Source organism: Tympanuchus pallidicinctus, unplaced genomic scaffold (genome assembly GCF_026119805.1).
Source record: "Tympanuchus pallidicinctus isolate F22 unplaced genomic scaffold, pur_lepc_1.0 scaffold13, whole genome shotgun sequence".
In the NCBI taxonomy this organism is placed as follows: Eukaryota; Metazoa; Chordata; class Aves; order Galliformes; family Phasianidae; genus Tympanuchus; species Tympanuchus pallidicinctus.
In genome coordinates, this window is record NW_026294648.1 from 6,566,534 (window position 1) to 6,584,632 (window position 18,099).

Genomic DNA, 18,099 nt, shown 5'->3' on the forward strand with positions numbered 1-18,099 from the left:
GACTATTTCTGTGGAGTCAATTTCTTTTTTATGAAAGAAATTATAGTGGAAGGAAAATATGAAAGTTCCTTTATCATCTCTTCAATGTATTTTATCTCTCTTTTTTGAAAGCTCTGATCTTAAAAATACTGTTCGAAATTACTTTTCTCATAATTATTCAGTGAGGGGTATTTGAATTGCAGATTGAAAGCTTCACTCTGGTCTGACATTGCATGTTTCTGTGTGTTTACTTTTTTACTGGGCTGTTCACATGCTCAATTTTTCTTTCCTTCTCTATCCCTAAGAAATGTCTCTGAAAAATGAAGTAAAAGTCCTTCCTTGAGAGAAGTGGTCACTGGCCCATTAAAGTGGAGCCTCCCCTACCTCATCCTGGCAAGCAGAATGTTTTTCAGTCTGAGAAGTTCCCCACTCATGCCAAATAACCACTATGGGATTTCTAAGACCCTAATAGCTTTTGAAAAAAAAGTTAGTATTTAAGCTCTGGCTCTGGAATTGTTTCCCAAGTAGACCTCTGTAGAAGCAAACAGCAAACCTTGTCTTTTGACAGTCTTCAAGCTTTTACTTTAAGCTTCTGTTCTTAGACACTTTCTAAGAAGTAATATCTGGTAGGATCTGAGTGTCATATAAGCGCTAAGGCTGCGTACTTTGTATTAACTGACTGAGTGACTGCAAGTGAATGACTTTTTTCACCAATACAAAGTAAGAATTAAAGTACTTGGATGATAATTTATTTTGCACGGATCTGTCTTTTTCTTGGTATACAAGAGCCAACATAACAGAGATACAACTCTAGTCTGAGTCCTGAAATGTTACCACGGTCAGTTGCTGTGCTGAAAGTAATGCTGCATTCATCAGGTGTGGGATGAGGCTTCATACTCAGATATCATGATGAAACTTCAAAAGTAATTAGCATAAAATGAGATAATTCTCACAGGGGTGTTTTGGCTAAAGGTCCAACTATGGAAGCTTTCACATAATTCAAGTGGAAGAATATCTATATTCTGCAGTGATGAATGCATCACAAGCAGTTACGATATTTTTAACATCCCATCCCCAGTAAACAGCCAGAATTCCTCATTTGTTCAAGTCACCTGTGGCATGGAATAACTATTGGGTGCATGTACTTGGATACAATTTTATTTGGATACTTATTCATTTGGAGCAAGTTGCTGAAAGTTATGACAATCAAGGTGTCTGAGACATTATCATCATAACAAGGGAAGGGAATTAGCGAGGGCTTTGGACTACTGCTGAATGAATTTGGCTGGTAGTTTATGTCAAAAGAACCGAAGACTTCAATTTTTTTTAACATTGAACTATGAGATTGTCTTCAGGGTTACACCATGTTACACACAACACTGCATAGCCAGGGAGTAATAATGTAGGTCTAATGAAGGCTGGAATGGAACTCCATGAAGTCTTTTCTTTATGCTGAGTAGACAGACATCCTGACAGTTGGAGAAGGGTTATGAGTACAAGTCTATTAAATGTGGTCTTTGAGATGTATCAGGCCAGTGTGAGCACACAGCCTTTTGGGGAAGAAGAGCGAGTTGCACCAATGAATGCCTGGTCCTGCGGCTCCCATCTGCAGGTGAAGTCGGGCCGGGGATGATTATGGAGCAGGTTGCTGTGACAGAGCTCCGTGATGTGTAAAAGCCAAACTATTCTGTGAGGAGATTTGTGATTGTTTGGGATAAGGAAGACAAAGAATCTTATCAGAGCTAGGTTAAAGGTGTATCAGAATTCCTTTACTTCATAGTATTCTGCTCTGCATGGGCAGCTCAGCACACCTAAGTGCTCCATGCTGGCACTGTTGTATTCAGCAATGCTTTTTTTCATTTGCTCTCCAGTGGCAGGTCTCAGTTGGGAATGGAAACTGTGCTCTGGCAAACTTTCCTGTGCAAATGACTGTTAAGCTGAAAGTGAGGCTCACTGAGCTTGAGATTAGAACTACACGTGAATTTGGCCTTGCTGAAACTGAAAAATCAGTCTGTCTAAGCCACCCGAAGCCTCACTGACTTTGGTGGTTTAACTACAGTTAGTTTGCAAGTCTGTTTTTGGATATTAAAGAGACTTGTATTATGTTGTTGCAGCATTCATTTCAAGACAGAATTGATGAATAGAATATTCTTGTTTATAGGGAATGGAAACCGCCTCTGATTTTCTTGGAAGTTTATCTAATGAATTCTATCTTTCTGAGAATATCCCGCTTTTCTTTTTTGCCTTAATCTTTGCCCAAATGCAAGACACTGTCTTAATTTTCATAATGAGAAGTAGCGTTTTCCGTTATTTTCTTTTTCTGAAATCAACTGCTGTGCTAAAAGATTTTAATGAGAGACAAGGAAATTGTGGGCTCTGAATTATACAGGTTCTCTCCACTGAAAATTACATGCACTGAAACTTGCTCTTGGTTTAATGTTACTTTTTTTCAGAAGAAAAAGAAGTGAGTTGTTTTTTGTGGTTTTTTGTGGTTTTTTTTTTGGTTTGTTTGTTTTAGTTTTTGGTTTGTTTTTGTTTTTGTTTTTTTTCCAACCTGCTTTGGGTAAACCACATTGTGTTAAAGAAGTTGTGTTCCTATGGGGGAATACCTTCTACTTTGCTCTTACAGGTGACACGTTGTTGCCGCTCACTGGGAGGGAAGTTCTGTGGATTTTAGAGAGTGGGGACATCCAAGTGTGACTAAAGTCTAATAGAGAAGGATTTTGAGAGCAGCTAAACTTAGATTGGGCATTGCCTTGCTTCTTTTTGATGGATTAATAGAGAGACGAAGGGTCTAGAAGGAAATTGTATCTCACACAGATTGTTTAATGCTAAAAAGTCCCACAGCGCTTCATACCAGCTGTTGAACACTCACCGAATCTACACAGTTATTAACTACAAGAATATTGTAACAGGGAAAATAGTTGCCTTACTTGAAACATTGCAAGGCTTTACATTAATAGTCCTATTCTTAGAAAAAAACACCTGTGTTTTCTTCAGCTTCTGAACTTTCCCACTTCAGTGAATGCTTCTTATTTCAAAAATGTGCTAATGATGATTGAAGTAAGAAGATGGCAGAGAATGCCATTAAGTCATGATCATTATACGTGAATAGTCAAATGATAACTCCTTGAACAACATAGTATTAGAACCATGATAGGGTATTTTCTGAGCACTGAATTGGGGTGGAAAATGAAGGGCATTGTGTTGATAAAGAAGGGATGGAAACAAGATGAGAGCTACTCTAGGGAAGAATTTAATCTAAAATCATTGCAGATAGCTGGTGCTGGATTCTGGCAGGCAGCCTTTCTTTAATAAAGATTAAAGTATGGGGATGCCTTCCACATCTTTGACTGGTTAGCTCTAGAGAGAACTTCCAGGAGACTTGTCCCTGCAAAGATGACCAAATTGAATGAATCAGCAGGAATGAAGCGGTGCCATGCTATACAAAAAAGTAATTAAAAAATCATTAATGACTTATTTAGCTTGTCCTGTCCTGAACTTTTGCAGGTCAAGAGGTTCTTTTGTGCATATCCATTTCTTTTAAAGTGTGTACACAGCTTTCTTATTTTCTTGAATTGAAGAGGAGGGTTAGATGAGGAAATAGTCAGATACTGTGCCGAGAGTATTCCCTAATTGCACTTGACTGTAGGATCCCTGCAGCTGCAGATGTTACCAAACGTGGTATTGTTTAGTTGCTCCAAATGGTGTTTTTTTCACTGCTAGTACAGTTTGCTTTGGCTTGTTGATGAGTAGATATCTGTGGAAAGCAACAGTGCCCAGCCAGAGGCCTATTTTTGTCCCAAATCAATATAGCTTTGCAAATGCAGGTCCAGGATCAACAGAGATTCGTGGAAACTTTTGCTCTATACCTAGCACTAAGGGCTTTGTGCTCCCCACAAAATGTCTTGTCTTTCTAATCTGTGTGCTCAAACTAAAGCACAAGCCAGTTAAGGAGAAAGCAGGAGGGAATATAAAATCTTTGCAGTATTTCTGGAAGAAATGAGACGTTCTGGCACCTGTAGTATAATCCCTATTGAACTTTTCCACACTTTAGCTCAAGCACAGGTGTGCAGTCAACACACAGCTGCTACCAGATGGCTTTACATTTTCAATGTTGTTTAAGGAAGAATCTAGAATAACATGGGAAGAAAATGCATTCTTATAAGAATCTTTTAAGAAAATGTTTTAAGAAAATAAATTCATAACAACAGCAAAACGATCATATCATAAGATCATATGCTATGATTGCAACATTTTTTTCTATTTTTAATATGGAACTGAATGATGATGAAAGCTGGGTCCAGTAGGGAATGTTAGACGTAAAGAAACTGGCGTGTCCTGTAAAGTACTGTTGGGATTAAGCTGGGAAAAGCGACTCACGACACCCCCTAGTCTTTCCATAACTGTTGGCAGATAAAGTGTGTTGGTCCATCCAGTCAGATGCAAAGCCCAAGTCCCAGTTTGGAAAGCATCTCTCAAGCTGCACTGCCTGCTTGTAGATGGGAATGGCACAGATGGCACTGGACTCTACCTTATTTAACTGTCCTGCTGTTGACACAAAAATTAATTACTTTAGCTTAGGCCTGAGGTCTTTGTTTTATCTGGTGAAAAGCGAATGCCCAGGGAAAAATATTAAAATACTATTTTAGGGATATTTTTTCCCCAACATTGTCCCAAGAATTCTAGTTTCTTCACACAGATGGTATCTATTCACGTGAAAACCAGCTCAATTTCTCTTTTGTAAACTTTTCTGATCTTCCCTAGAATGTATAAAAATATACTTGATCACTCCAGATAATGCTGGCCTGTAAACTTACAAGCCTGCATCATAATATAGTATGAGAAAAATAACAGAGATTATGACAAATCCAAGAGAGACATCGAGATTGACTCAGCCGTGAAGAGGCTGATGCAATTCACTGTGAATAAATGCGTGTGGGGAAAACTGTAACACTACCTTTACCTGTAAACTAATAGGCTCAAAGATGATCATTACCACCTAAAAGTGAGATTTTGGGGTTGTGAGAACGCTTCATGGAAATCTATTGCAGTGTGGCAAGAGTGGGAAGGAGGGAAGTAGTTCAAGTATTGTGAACTGCAATTATACAATTAGAAATTATATCACATAATAAATTTTTTTTTATTTTTTTAATGGTGGATCGTTTAGTATCCCTGAGTTGAGTTATTTGATTGATAATTCTTTGGAAGGTGCTTCTATAAGAAAATGATTTTCCTTAATTTCAGAAAAAAAATAGGAATTATTTGCACTCCTTACAATTACTCTGGGACATGTCCTCAGTTGTGTATAGACTTCTACTGTTACTGCAGTACATGAATGTGTAAGTACCTAAACTGGAGTCTGTGTTAAACAGAAAAACATTTAAAGAGACATTATTAAAACGTAAGATATATTCCAGAGTCCTTTGCTGAAGGCAAAGGCTGGAAGTAAGGCTGGAAATGAGTCTCTCCTTGAAAAACTACTAAACTTCTCATAATCTCTGTCAAAAATGATTTTGCAGTTTGTAATGTTAGTGAGAAACAGAGATAGAACCAAAATTACTGCACGTCACTTGTGATACTTTTATTTTCAATTCTTGCTTGTTTTTGTCTATTTTTATTGTTATTGGCTTCTTGCTTTGCTATGTTTGAATTCCGAATTGACTCGAAATAGATAAGACTTTCCAAAGCGGTTTTTTTTTTGTTGTTACTTTGTTTCTTTTTGTTGTTGTTGATTTTGTTTCTTGCAGTGAGGAAAGCACTGTTTCTGCATGCATTCAGCTACCAGTAACTTCAGTTATTCTCTTGTCTGGAGTGTTCCTGCAACTATCATTTTTTCCCTTCTCTAGAACTGACTGCTTTCTCAAATCTATCTTTGCAAGCACACTACCCTCCTATTAAGCTTCTCATCAAATTGGGGAAAATGATACACAAATTAAAAAAAAAAAAAAAAAAAAAGGGGCAGCTTTCATCTTTTTATTCTGTTCTAACAGCCTCTCTAAACCCCCAGTAACTGAGGGGAAAACATATCTTCAATTGGAAAATAAGAAGCAACCTAAATTCTTATACGAGGCAGATGTACAGACTTGCCGAGAACAGTATCAAAAGAACTTGCTAATTTTTATTATTGTCACACAGTGGAATGCATTAAATTACGTCTCATAACTCTGAAATTGTTGTTGTTCATCTGTTACTGGAGATCAGTGGGAACATTATGTTTCCTGGTGCCCAATGCTCGGGGTTTTCATGGAAAGAGGGCAAACGCTTTCATTTTTCCAATTTTTATAGATTTTTTGGACAAAAAAGCTGGCAGAAATTGTTTTTCTCTTCAAATGAGTATTTGATTTGGCGTGGAATGCTCTGGCTTCTTTGCATTAGAAGCATTCCTCCAAAGAGATATAAACATGTGATTTATTAATCACTGGTATTTTATTTAAGAGATAAACTTCTGTCTTTCCGTCTTCATGTTCAGCATGTGGACTGTTTGCTTATTGTCACTGTTGAGGTTGGAATTAATATGATTAAATATAGGATTATTTCAGGCTTGGATGGATCCTGAAGCAAGACTGATTCAGGTATTAACAGTAACTGGTATCTCAATAGTTGCAAAAATTTGGAAGCAAATCCTCCTCAACTGTAAAGAGATTTTAGCTAACTCCTGGTATCCTGGTTGATGCAGAGGTGAGGATGAGAATTCAGTGCCTGATTTGCTGATGCTAATTTATCACAAATATGTCTGATGCTTGTAGTTAACAGATGCAGTTAGTGCTCCACTTCATGGTGGGAACTGATGCCTGTGGTTTTCTTTTTTAACGTGGAGGCTGATTCTCCTGCATGATTATATCTGCTGAATATTTAGTACCTGGGAAACAGATCCCTTTCTGACATACCGAATGTTGATATTAGTTTGGGATTTTTCTGCTTTCTGGGTCAGACTGTGAAAGTCATAAAACTTAAATTTGTTTCCTAAGCAAGAAAGTTTGGGTTTTGTCTTCATGTAATGCACAGGCCTGGTAGCTTAGTGATAATGAATATTTGGTTAAAGTTCCATCTCATCCTCCTTCTGGCATGTGAACAGTCCTGGCAGTGGGAAGGGGAGCTTCTGGTGCCCTGCAGCATGAGCCCTGCAGCTAGCCATAGTCCATTTCTGTGTGGGACCAGGAGCTTTAAATCAAGAAAGATGAAGAAAGATGCTTCCTAGCGGCTGTTCTTAGCTTGTCATTTTTAGGAAACTGGTCCTGCTGTCTGAAGGCCTTCTTGCTAGTTTCAGAATCAAATGGGAGATGACCAACTGCCCTGTGGACCAGTATACTTGTGAGTACATATTGGTGCCTTTCACTTCAGCTGTAATATTTATATTCCCTTTCATTAATAACAAACAGAGAATAAAGTGTAATGGCTTTATGTTGCACTGGAGGAGGTTCAGGTTGGATATTACAAAAAATTTATTCTCAGAAAGAGTGGTAATGCGATGGAACAGGCTGACAGGGGAGGTGGAGGAGTCGCCATCCCTGGACGTGTTCAAGAAGCAGGGTCAGTGTGGCACTGAGCGATGTGGTTAGTGAGCATGCAGGGATGAGCTGGCAGCTGGACTAAATGATCTTAGTGGTCTTTTCCAACATGGATGATTCTATGGTTCTGTTCTGTCTTTTGGCCAGGGCTGGCACAGATCTAGTTTTGATTCAGATTTTCTCAAAGCTCACAAAGAAGGCATAATAGGTGTAAGAAAAATAAAATGTTTACATTTAAATGTTCACTAATCTGGAAAACAATTCAATTTTTTTTCTGGTGTTCACTGCTCATTTTGGAGTACAAACTTCTTTACATTTTTGGAACTTGTCACTGTTTCCTTTCAGTCGCTACTCTGAAGTTAGAGTGCTTTTTAATGGATAAGAGAATTTAAATAAGAAAAATTGAAGAGCTTCTATCTAATGTCAGAGCTGTAGTTATGATCAAAAACTTTTCTGAGTTCCGTTTCTGTGTTACTACACGGCACTTTTCTCCGCTGTGCTTTGATGCACTTTTGCTGTTGAGGCGCAAAAAAAAAAAAAAAAAAAAAAAAAAAAAAATTGCTGAAAAAGCCTTTTCTTACCAAACTTCTTTTTGATATCTTCTATTGTAACATCCTTATTCGGTTTGAAACTATTCCCCAACGTGGGACCCACTGACTGTGGAAATAACACTTCTACAACACATGTTATTATTAAAAAAAACCCACTGACTTGAGATAATGGAAGTGCCTTGTGTGTGTAATGTTTTTACTTACTGGCAGAGGAGTGCTGCGGACTTGGGCCTAAGAAAACTATTGACCTGGACATTCACTGACCAGTTTTCCCGAGGATTCTGTGCAGGGTCTTTCATGACATTTTGGGTGTACCTCAAATTCTTGCCAAGCCCTTTGGAACAGCTCAAGAGAGCATTGATTGTATGCAGTCCTCTGCAGTAGGAGGTGCCAGAAGTATGAAGGTCTTTTTTAATATTTTCCACAGTGTCATAGAGCTATTAATGTAAATTACAAAAAGATTTTTTGATAATCAGGGCAAGGTTAAAAAAGGAAAAAGTGGCGTAAGCCATATAAATCACTTGAATAAGCCACGTACAACAAATCCAGTGTTGGTGAAGCTAAGATCCTCAATCTGGCACAAGAGGTTGCACTTCACAATAAATGTTTGCTTGCTGCATTTGACAGTTGGGGCTCATCACAGACCTTCGCCTCTGTTCACATCCCTGAGGTCTGCAGCAATGCAGCACATTGATATTGGCATTTTTAAAAATAAAATTGAAAAACAATAGGGAGTTTGCTGCAGAAATAGTTAAATATTTGACCGTGTTTATTGCCAGCTTAGATAAAAATCAGATTTATTTCCTTCTGAAGAAAAATTCTTCAACACATTATATGTGCACTGACACTCGTAGGTTTATTGCAGCCCATTGGAATAAGGGATTTCACATGTGTTGCAGTGGAGGGAACGTTTTAACCATTTGCTTCTGTTTGCCATCTGTTTTCTTTACCAACTCAGTACTCGTGTGAATTTCACAGCTGCAGATGGTATTTCCTAGGCCAGAAAGAACACAGGCATCACTGCCTCCTTCCATATGGCCAAATTAGTTACAGCAGAGAGCTGCAAGGTGTTTGCTCCTGCCTTAGGTGCCCCCCATAATGACTGCGTAGGACTCAGCCCCCATCCTCCCCTGAGGGTGGTTGGGGTGACTGGCAGCGGGGTATCTTGCATGGCAGCAGGTTGGTTTACTGCTAAAAAGGAGCAGCTGAAATGTCTAATTCTTGTATAACTGGAGGAATTGCTTTTTTTTTTTTTTCTACCTCTGTAAAACTCTTTTGCTGTGAATCTATGCCTGTATTTCTTGGCATCTAAGCAGTTGATTTGAGACCTTCCAAATACAAATACTAAATTTAAGAACTAAGGGCTTTGTTGTATGTGTTCTAGTAGAACGATTCTGTAACTCCTACTTTGTTTGATTTTGTGAAAGCTTGCTTCTGTGTGGGTTGGTTCATTTGAGATCTGAAATCTGTCACTTGCAGAAGTTCCACCTTAAAGACATGGTGCACATGAGAAAGGAAAAGAAACAGCAGCCTGTGACCAGATAGCCACGAATGAATTTGCTGGCTATACTGGCATGCATGGGACTCTCTTCTGCTTTGCTACACATTCCAGACCAAGATTCTGAGTGGTGATACCTGAAAACATAGGCAGCCTTTAGTGTGTCCAGCTGCTTGGCAGAGGAAAATAGAGTTCAGTCTGCATGTAGACAGCTCAAGATAATTGCTTTCGTTTTCCTTTTCACTAGTTTCTTCTTCTCCGTTTACACTGAGCTTATCTTATAACTATAATGTAACTTGTAAGTCATCCACTAAGGCCATATAGATAGTTTTCGGTTTTTTTCTCTCTCTTCCTCATTCCATCATAACCAAGGAACTATAGCTGCATAGCACTGGTTGTGTAATTATAACTTTTAAAATATTTTAATTCAGAATTAAGCGGAAAACATGGAATTCTTATGCTCATGTCTATGCAGGTATACATTGTTCTGAGCTGTACCTGCAAAATGTCCTTAGGAAAACTTAAAAGAAAATGAATTAAGCACTGTTGTAGGATAAATGAGTTATCCTTTCATGAGTTAGATATCTTTCCCATCTGTTTTCAGTTCTTTGCACACGATCCCATGCCACAGACTGAGGAACAGAATAAGTTTGGTGTTAAAACTGTATCCTGCACAGTGCTGTTTCTTGACAAATGCCACTACCCTATGATGCTGGATCTTGAAGGATCTTGGCAGTGAATCAATGCAAGGAAACTGATTCTAGTTTTCATGGAGGAAGCCCAGTGTATCAGATGTGATTGATTAATGACATTACAAAACATCAGGTGAGCCACAGATGCTTGAGAGCCTTTTCTTCAGAAAAATGCTCACAAATCTGACAAAAGATGACAGTTCCAGGGCTGTCCAGGCTCTTGAAAGTACAAAACTCGGTTATGAGAAGAGCAATTTCCATGTGACTTTGGTCTGAAATGCTTTGAGCCTTGCATGTGATTGCACGTAAACCCATCCAGGCAAGGCTTAGTCTGTGGGTTGTGTTTAACAGCAGCCCTGGATCCAGAGTAGAGTGGTGTGTGCACCATGTAGGTGAGCAAAGTCCCCACAGCCCTATTCTTCTGGATGCTGAGACCAGCTCAATTAAAGCTAGCTGTTGTGGATCTAAGGGTCCTGCAGTCAGAGCTGTTTTTATGACTTCAACCTTAAGAAAATAAGATTACAGAAAGTCTAGCTTGAGACAGTAGCAATCTGCATTGAAAAACAACCTTTTACATAGTGTCTTGTCATTCTAGCTGTATTGTATAGCATGCAGATTTACAGTCAGATATTGATGTAGAAATGATATTCATATGCCATTTACTTCTGCTTTGTCTTGCATGTACTCTAGTACTGGTGCTGATCTGTGATGATTGGTTTTGTTTATGGTTTAATATTCATTATAACTGTTCTCAAAATACTGTGAGACCAAGTGCTGTTTAACATTCACGTAAGCAACCCAGCTCTGAGGTGTATGGTTTGTATCCGTATTGCTCTGACCAGAGCTGCGTTTTCTTTCTGTGGTGTCAGTGAACTGTTGGATCCAGGTGCAGGTTGGTGTTGAATTTTCCAATTAATTATCTAGTTCCACAGCCGCTTCTCCATCTGGCTCAGCAGGCAGTCTCTGTTCAACAGGGGCCCATGGTGAGTGTACCAATGTTTGACAGGCCAAAGTGAGATGTATTGGCAGGGCTATACTGGAATTGAAGAGTATTTACAGATGAAGACTGAGTAGATTGACATTGCTGTGTACAGTGGAAATTGTCCCTTGGCTGGCTGGCTCTATCCAGTCCATCGTTTGTGTGTGCTAAGGCTGGTGTAGGCTGGCTAGGTGGTGGCAGGAGGACAAGGGCTGGCACTGGCAGCCAGCAGCGTTAATGATTGTAATCCCCTTGCACTGACTCATTCAGTGACCCTGGGTTAATCACTCGCCCTTCTCTTGCAGTCAGCTGCAGCTGTGAAAATGGGCAAAAGCAATACTTCATCAGCTTCCAGATGCTGAATCTGAACTGAGTTTTCCTGGGGTAGCAGCTCATACAGGGCATTCATTTCCATCGTAAGTTTAAAGAAAAATGGACAAAGGTGGATGGCTAACTTGTTAGTAATTTGTTAGGGAGTTGTCTCCATCTGACAGTGGGATTGTCATTATTGTAGTGTGTTTACTTATAAAAATGTATCTTAAACACTGAGTCTATTTTATAATATTCTATTACTGTAACATTCTGAAAAATGACTCGTGAGGTGCTTTTCATTTAAACCTTCTCCAAAAAGAGAATTATGTAGAGCAAAAAGTTATAAAACACTTCCATTTGACAGCTACAAGTTTGTCTCTGTGTTTGAACTATAATATATCCTTGTATGAAAGCTTATATATTTTATTTATAGATATATGAAATTAGTTACTCATGTGCCATGGGGGACAATGAATACTGAAGGCTTCAGGCCAATATAAGAGTTGTCTGTAGTGTTAAGGAAGGCTGCTTTGTGTTGGTTCCGAAGTATTTTTTGAATAATTGTGGTTTGGAAAACCAAGTGCACATTGAGTTCGTTGCTGTTTTAACTGTGGATTTGATTATCAGATGAGAGCACATAAATTGGCACGTAGACTCTGGCATTTGAGCGATTAAATAGTCCCTTCAGAAAGCAATGATGTAAGATGAAGACAACTTGCACATAGGTCTAGAAGTTGGGAAGAAGAAACTGAAAAACTGCAGTTAAGACATAAAATAATCAGTGTTCTAAATAAGCTCACCTGAAATCCTGCCTATTTGTTAATGAACTTCTGATCCAAATTCACCTCTGATGGGCATCCTAAAAGCACAGTGTATAGTGTTTTGGTTTGGGCTTGTTGTCATTTTTGACTGCAGGCATTTGTGTAACAACCATGAAACTATCTAGAAACATTTCCCCTTCAGAAAGTATTGTCTCCGAAGTTGTATATAGTGTTGCATGGTGTGGTTTCTCACAGAGATTTTTTTACACGGTACGTAATACTTGTTAACAGTCACATGATATCCATCCAGTTGGTAAGAGTGCAAGTCAGGGCTATCCCCTCAGGCAGGCTTCATTTAAACACTCTTCTTTGTGCCAAATTTCCAGGCATTTTTCTCTTCTAATGAATGCATGTGTTTTTAGAAGGGAGACCTTTGTGGCCCTTCGCTCCCCTTCCCCCCATTCTGAACCACTTTCAGGGCTGTGTATAGCAAGGGATTTTTACTCAAACGTTGCTCTGAAGAGTTTCAGAAAACCTGTCAAAATGATTAAGAGTCTGAAATTCTATATTACGTTAATGTTTTTAAAGCATTTTATTCAACAGACAATATAACATGAAATATAACAAAAAAAATCAAATACCTGGCTCTTACATAACTCTACTTGAGGAGCTGCTGTCACTTTATTGAAAGCAAATATTTTGAGAAGTGTGTCTAGCTCTGCAACAGAGGAAAAAGTTTGAAATAGTCTGTGCTGGTGTCAAATCAGTTTTTAATAAACTGAGAACATTTATGGTTTTCAGTCTCTGTTATAAGGGTTTCTTGGGCAGATCTGACTGTATACTCACGCAGTTCATTTAAATACGACTTCAAGACCATCTGGGATTTTTAAGTTTGGGGTTTTTAAATATTCTGTTCCTTGCTGTGATGAGCAAGAAACTTCTTTGGAAATGTTTCATATTGGCTAAGCTGGCAGAGCCATCCGGCCCTTAAAGGGAAACTGATCCATTTACTACTTTTGCTCAAGCAGGGAGAAAAACCAAACAACTAGTAAAATAACAAAAGAAAACCCTACCCAAGTATTTAATGGCATAGTGTTAAGAAATAAAATGAGAAGTTCTAAGTAAAATGTACAAGAGATTAACTAATCTGATTTTTACAAACCCGTTCTTCCCTACAGGCTTTCATTTTTATATTTTGATTTGGTATTAGAGTAAAGATGTTGGACTCCTAAGAATCACTGTGGTGAGCATTGTGTTCCTCTAGCAGTTTGTATATGCTTTAACTCATATTCCACTAGAGAGAGAAATTCAGTTTGTCTTGTTTGGTTGTTAGAATTCATGCTGTTTCTGATGGAAGTTTTATACCCTGCATTTCTGTGTGTCCATTTCTCTTAGTGTAAAGTGAACCTTGGCAAACAAGGATAGATGAATTCTGAAGGCATTTTGTCCACCTGTTCTGAGCAGATGGAACCAAGATACACCTGGTTTCTTTCCAGTGGTCTCAGCTCACCTGTTCTTAAAAGTCCTAGAGATGCTGTTCCAGTCTTCTATCAGCAATGTAATTAATTAAACTGGAACCACTAGATAATTTCCTACATGTCTAATCTAAATATTTTGTGATGAAAAATCAGTCCTTTTTCTTCTCATCCTATTCATCCAGGACTCCTCCTGGATGTTTTCAGTAGTCTTGTGATGTATCTGAAGGCAGTTAGCTTATGCCCCTCCATCCCTGTCTCTAGACTGCGTGATGGCACACATTCTCTCTAAGCTTGTAATTTCAAGGGAATGAAGTGTCTGTATGTTATGTGGGAAAGAGAGGTTGAGTAAAGAAAAGATGTGCGAAGTAGTGTTCTTACCAAAAGGCACATACATAGAATTCAAATGTTACTCATTCTGAGGGATCGTCTTGCCTACTAGTTGGCTCACCATTACCAGCTGGTCAACAGGTATAAACTTTTCTCCTGCTGCCTCTTGGACAGCCAAATGGGAAAGCAGTCTGGATGGGAGCTGGAGAGCATAGAAGGCTGGTGTGGAAAAGGAAGAAAAGAGGATGATGGAACAAGAACTTAAAGGAAGTATATGCTGAAGTTACTATGGTAGAGGAAATAGAAGGAAAGGAGAAAAGAATAGTTTCATTCTGTTGGTCATCGAACTGCTAATATTAAGATTTGTCTTAAGCAAGCATGGGAGTCTGGTATGCATCCTGAGACATAAAATTCCTGAATTTTCCTTATGTCATTCCACAGTCTGACCTGGTGTATAACTATTCCATAATAAGATGTAAATTTCTTTGTATTGAGCATTAAGATTCACAAGTTTTCTTCTATATTCTTTCCGTGCTGGAATGAAATAAAGGGGATCTGTAAATCAGGGTTTTCATTATTAAATTAGTGATCATTATGATGCAACATGAGTGAAAAACTTGCATACAGTTATCAGTCCACATCTTTTATTAGAAGAGGGAAAATTGTTGAATACCCTGCAGAAGAGCAGTCTGAAGAAAAAAATCACCGCAGTCGAACAAAACTACTGAGATCTCGACACTGGTCTCACATAAGACTTGCCAAACTATTTCAGCATTCATACAATTGATACTTCTGTGTCTGTTGGAGAAATGTGCTGTTCTGTAGAGGATAAAATCAGTCTCGTAGTATGAACCTACTTCAGTTAGCACAACAGTCATTCAAGAGGACATTAGAGAACTGTACACACGAAGAGTAGACTTGCTGCCAGCAGTTTCAGTGATTTTGTGCATCATCTGTGATTTCCATTATGCTTTGTTAGGCTACAAACAGTTTGAGTTTAGCTAGCATTATTTAGCACTCAGATTGCTAGAATGTCAATACCACTGTGTTGTCATGCTGTTAGGACGTTTTGCCTCTACTGTGTTATAATGATGCCCTTGAAAGTTATAACTTAATCCATTGCAATCTTTCCATCCTTTGTGCAGCAGGGATAACAGGAGTTGATGGTATTGCATTAAGTGCACGTGAGAAAGCTTGGGTACAAAGATTATTCTTTTCTCACTCAAAAGTTATGCTGGTTTTTGATCTTGTTTTTATTTCATGATTCTACTGTTTCTGAAGGAGCTGTTCTGAATCTCACTGAAATAAAAGCTAACGTCATTGGCAATGTCCAGTTTGCTTCAGATGTTTCTATGGCTGGCACTATTCTGGATCCATCTTTGACTAGATTGGATCGAAAGAGAAGAGTGTTCATGAATAGGTAGGTGATAACTCATAAAGGCCGGCAAATATAATAGCATCTGGAAGTAGGAACATGGGTGAATTCTGAATTGTGCATCTTCAAACAAAGTTTTGACAGAAACTTCAGGAAAGATTTTTCAGTAAAGTTGACTGCATGGAAACAATGACACCTGGGTTTGTGCCAAAGCACAAAGTGGAAGGATGGAAAAGACCTGGGAAGATTAGCTCCTGTTAAATGGCAAATTAGATTGTACTGCCTGCCTGTAATAGCAGACTTACCTGCTGGAAAAAGTTCCATGAAGAGCACCGCAATCAGGAATCAGAAGATCAAAGAAGATTTATTTCCAAAGAAAAAAAGTCTAACAAATGACTGTGTAAGAACCCCCCTGCAAAACTAAATAGAGTGGAATCAATAGGTATTCACCTCATGCCGGCACAACTCTTTTCACGGTGAGTTTAAGTATTTATAAATAGGTAACGGATCTACCAAAATATTTTTCACATTTTTTTACAGGCAAGGAAAGAATGTGCAAAATGCACTTCTAAATTGTTTTGGCAAACAATCCCAAGTAGCTTAACTGTGGGGAACAGTGATTGACTGAGGTCAGGAATGAGGTTTCGTTTTTCTGAGTTTTCCATTTAAACCACTAAACCGTAGTCCTGCAAAAAGGCTAATAAATAGCACGGTAGACTTCTGTGTTCTGGATTACAGGCATCACAGTATGAGTCCTTACAGGAAAGAGGGACAGGTGAAACAAGCAAATTAAATTATCTGGAGTCTTGCCAGATGAATGTAAAAGAAAATAATGCTGTGAATTGTTGGAGAGCTCTGGCCAGACTGGAAAATGGTATACATGCCTGTTTAAGGAAGCATTTGCCTGGCTATTAGTGTCTGGACCTAGAGCTTAAATATTTAATCTGGGGATCTGTATGATTGGACATCTTTCACACTATTTTAACTAAGCAGGATGCTGAAATATCTGTCCTGCTCTACGCTCGCTGAGTATGAGGTGGATGATCAGAGCATGGGAATGACACAGACTGCACAACCAACAGCATGAATGAAATTATTCAGGAGCTTGTGATCTACTGGAGAGAGAGCCTTGGAAAGGCTGAGACAGCATCCTGGGTACAAATATGCTGCACGGAGAGCCTCTGTAGTTCATTGTTAATCATGCGTGCTCTTACTGTCTGGTTCCATTCCTTTTAGAATCTTTTTTAATTCTAATATTTTATTTTACTTGTCTATCAGTTCATACAGGCTAAACACTGGCAAAGATAAGCTCTGAATTTGACCCTTTAAAGCTGTCCTTCTATTCCTTCGGTTTCTGTATTTCTGTGTTTGCCAACCAATTTATTATGGCTATTAAAGATTAATTAGGCAGCATTGACTTTGAAAAGGTATTTAAGTGCTAGTAATTCTTATGAGATTTTGGTGGTCATTTCCTTCACATACATGTACTTCCTCTGGTATAACTCTTATCTAAAGATGGCTTCACTGGAAAAAAATTCATTCAATTTTTTCTACTCTGGAAATAGTGTTTCTAACAGTTATCCAAACTCAGTAAAACTAAATGACAGTAGTAATACTAATGAGCAATTAAGAGTTGAGAAGAGTTTTAAGAGGGGTGAGAAATTGATATTTAAAAAAGAAAAAAAGTTTGTAGAAGATGACAAAAACAGAACAAAAATCCAAGGCTTTCACTCTCATAAAGGAGCACTGCTCATTAAGAGCCACATTAAGGCATTTGCTGACCTTATCATAAATGAAAGGGCAGTGTGTGATCCAAATGTGGGAAGAGAGGGAATGCAAGAAACTGAATTTAGATAAAGGTTGACATTAAATATCTGAGAAATGCATCACAGAGAATCAGAGTGCTGTGATATCAAGACTCCTGGAACTCTTAGTCTTTATTTTCTCACACAGACCAGATGCCAGCTCCAGCTTTTGGTTGTATTGGTTGCTTGAGGTGGTGTCATCCTCACTTTGACTCTGCAGCTGGGTAATTCCACTGTCTGCACCAGGTTTGCTACTAGGTAGTAGTTATTTCCATCTGATCTGCACTGGAAATGGGGCAGGCAGACTGAGACAGGCAGCAGTTTTGATACAACTTTTCCTGTTGAGCATTCTTATGAAAAAGTCTATGAAAAAGTCAATCGTGTTCTGGTCCTCTGAAAAGAAAAGCTTACAGATGTGATACAAAAGGACAGTTATTGTTCTTTCATGTTCCTCACTGTGGGAAGCAAAGTGAAACTCATGCCCCATAGGCCCAAGTGTTAATAATTTGAACCAAAAAGAGGGAATGCACACCCTGTATTCAGCATGCTGTGTCTTTCCAGCAATTCACATTTTTCTGCTACTTTTCCATTAAGAAATGTCTGCTGCACTGTGAAGTTTTGTCTCTGAACATTTGGAAATATTTTAATGCTGTTAAAATTGGAGGTTTCTGTTAACAGGCTGTGCTTTCCTCCCGCTTCAGTATCCTTGCACCTGTTTTGCCTTTGGCATTATGCACTGGATAATGAGGTTACCTCATAGACTATCTGGTGGCTTCAGGCTCTCTCACAGTCCAGCAGGATGCCTTTCCTCCCTTGTTAGGGATTTTTGGT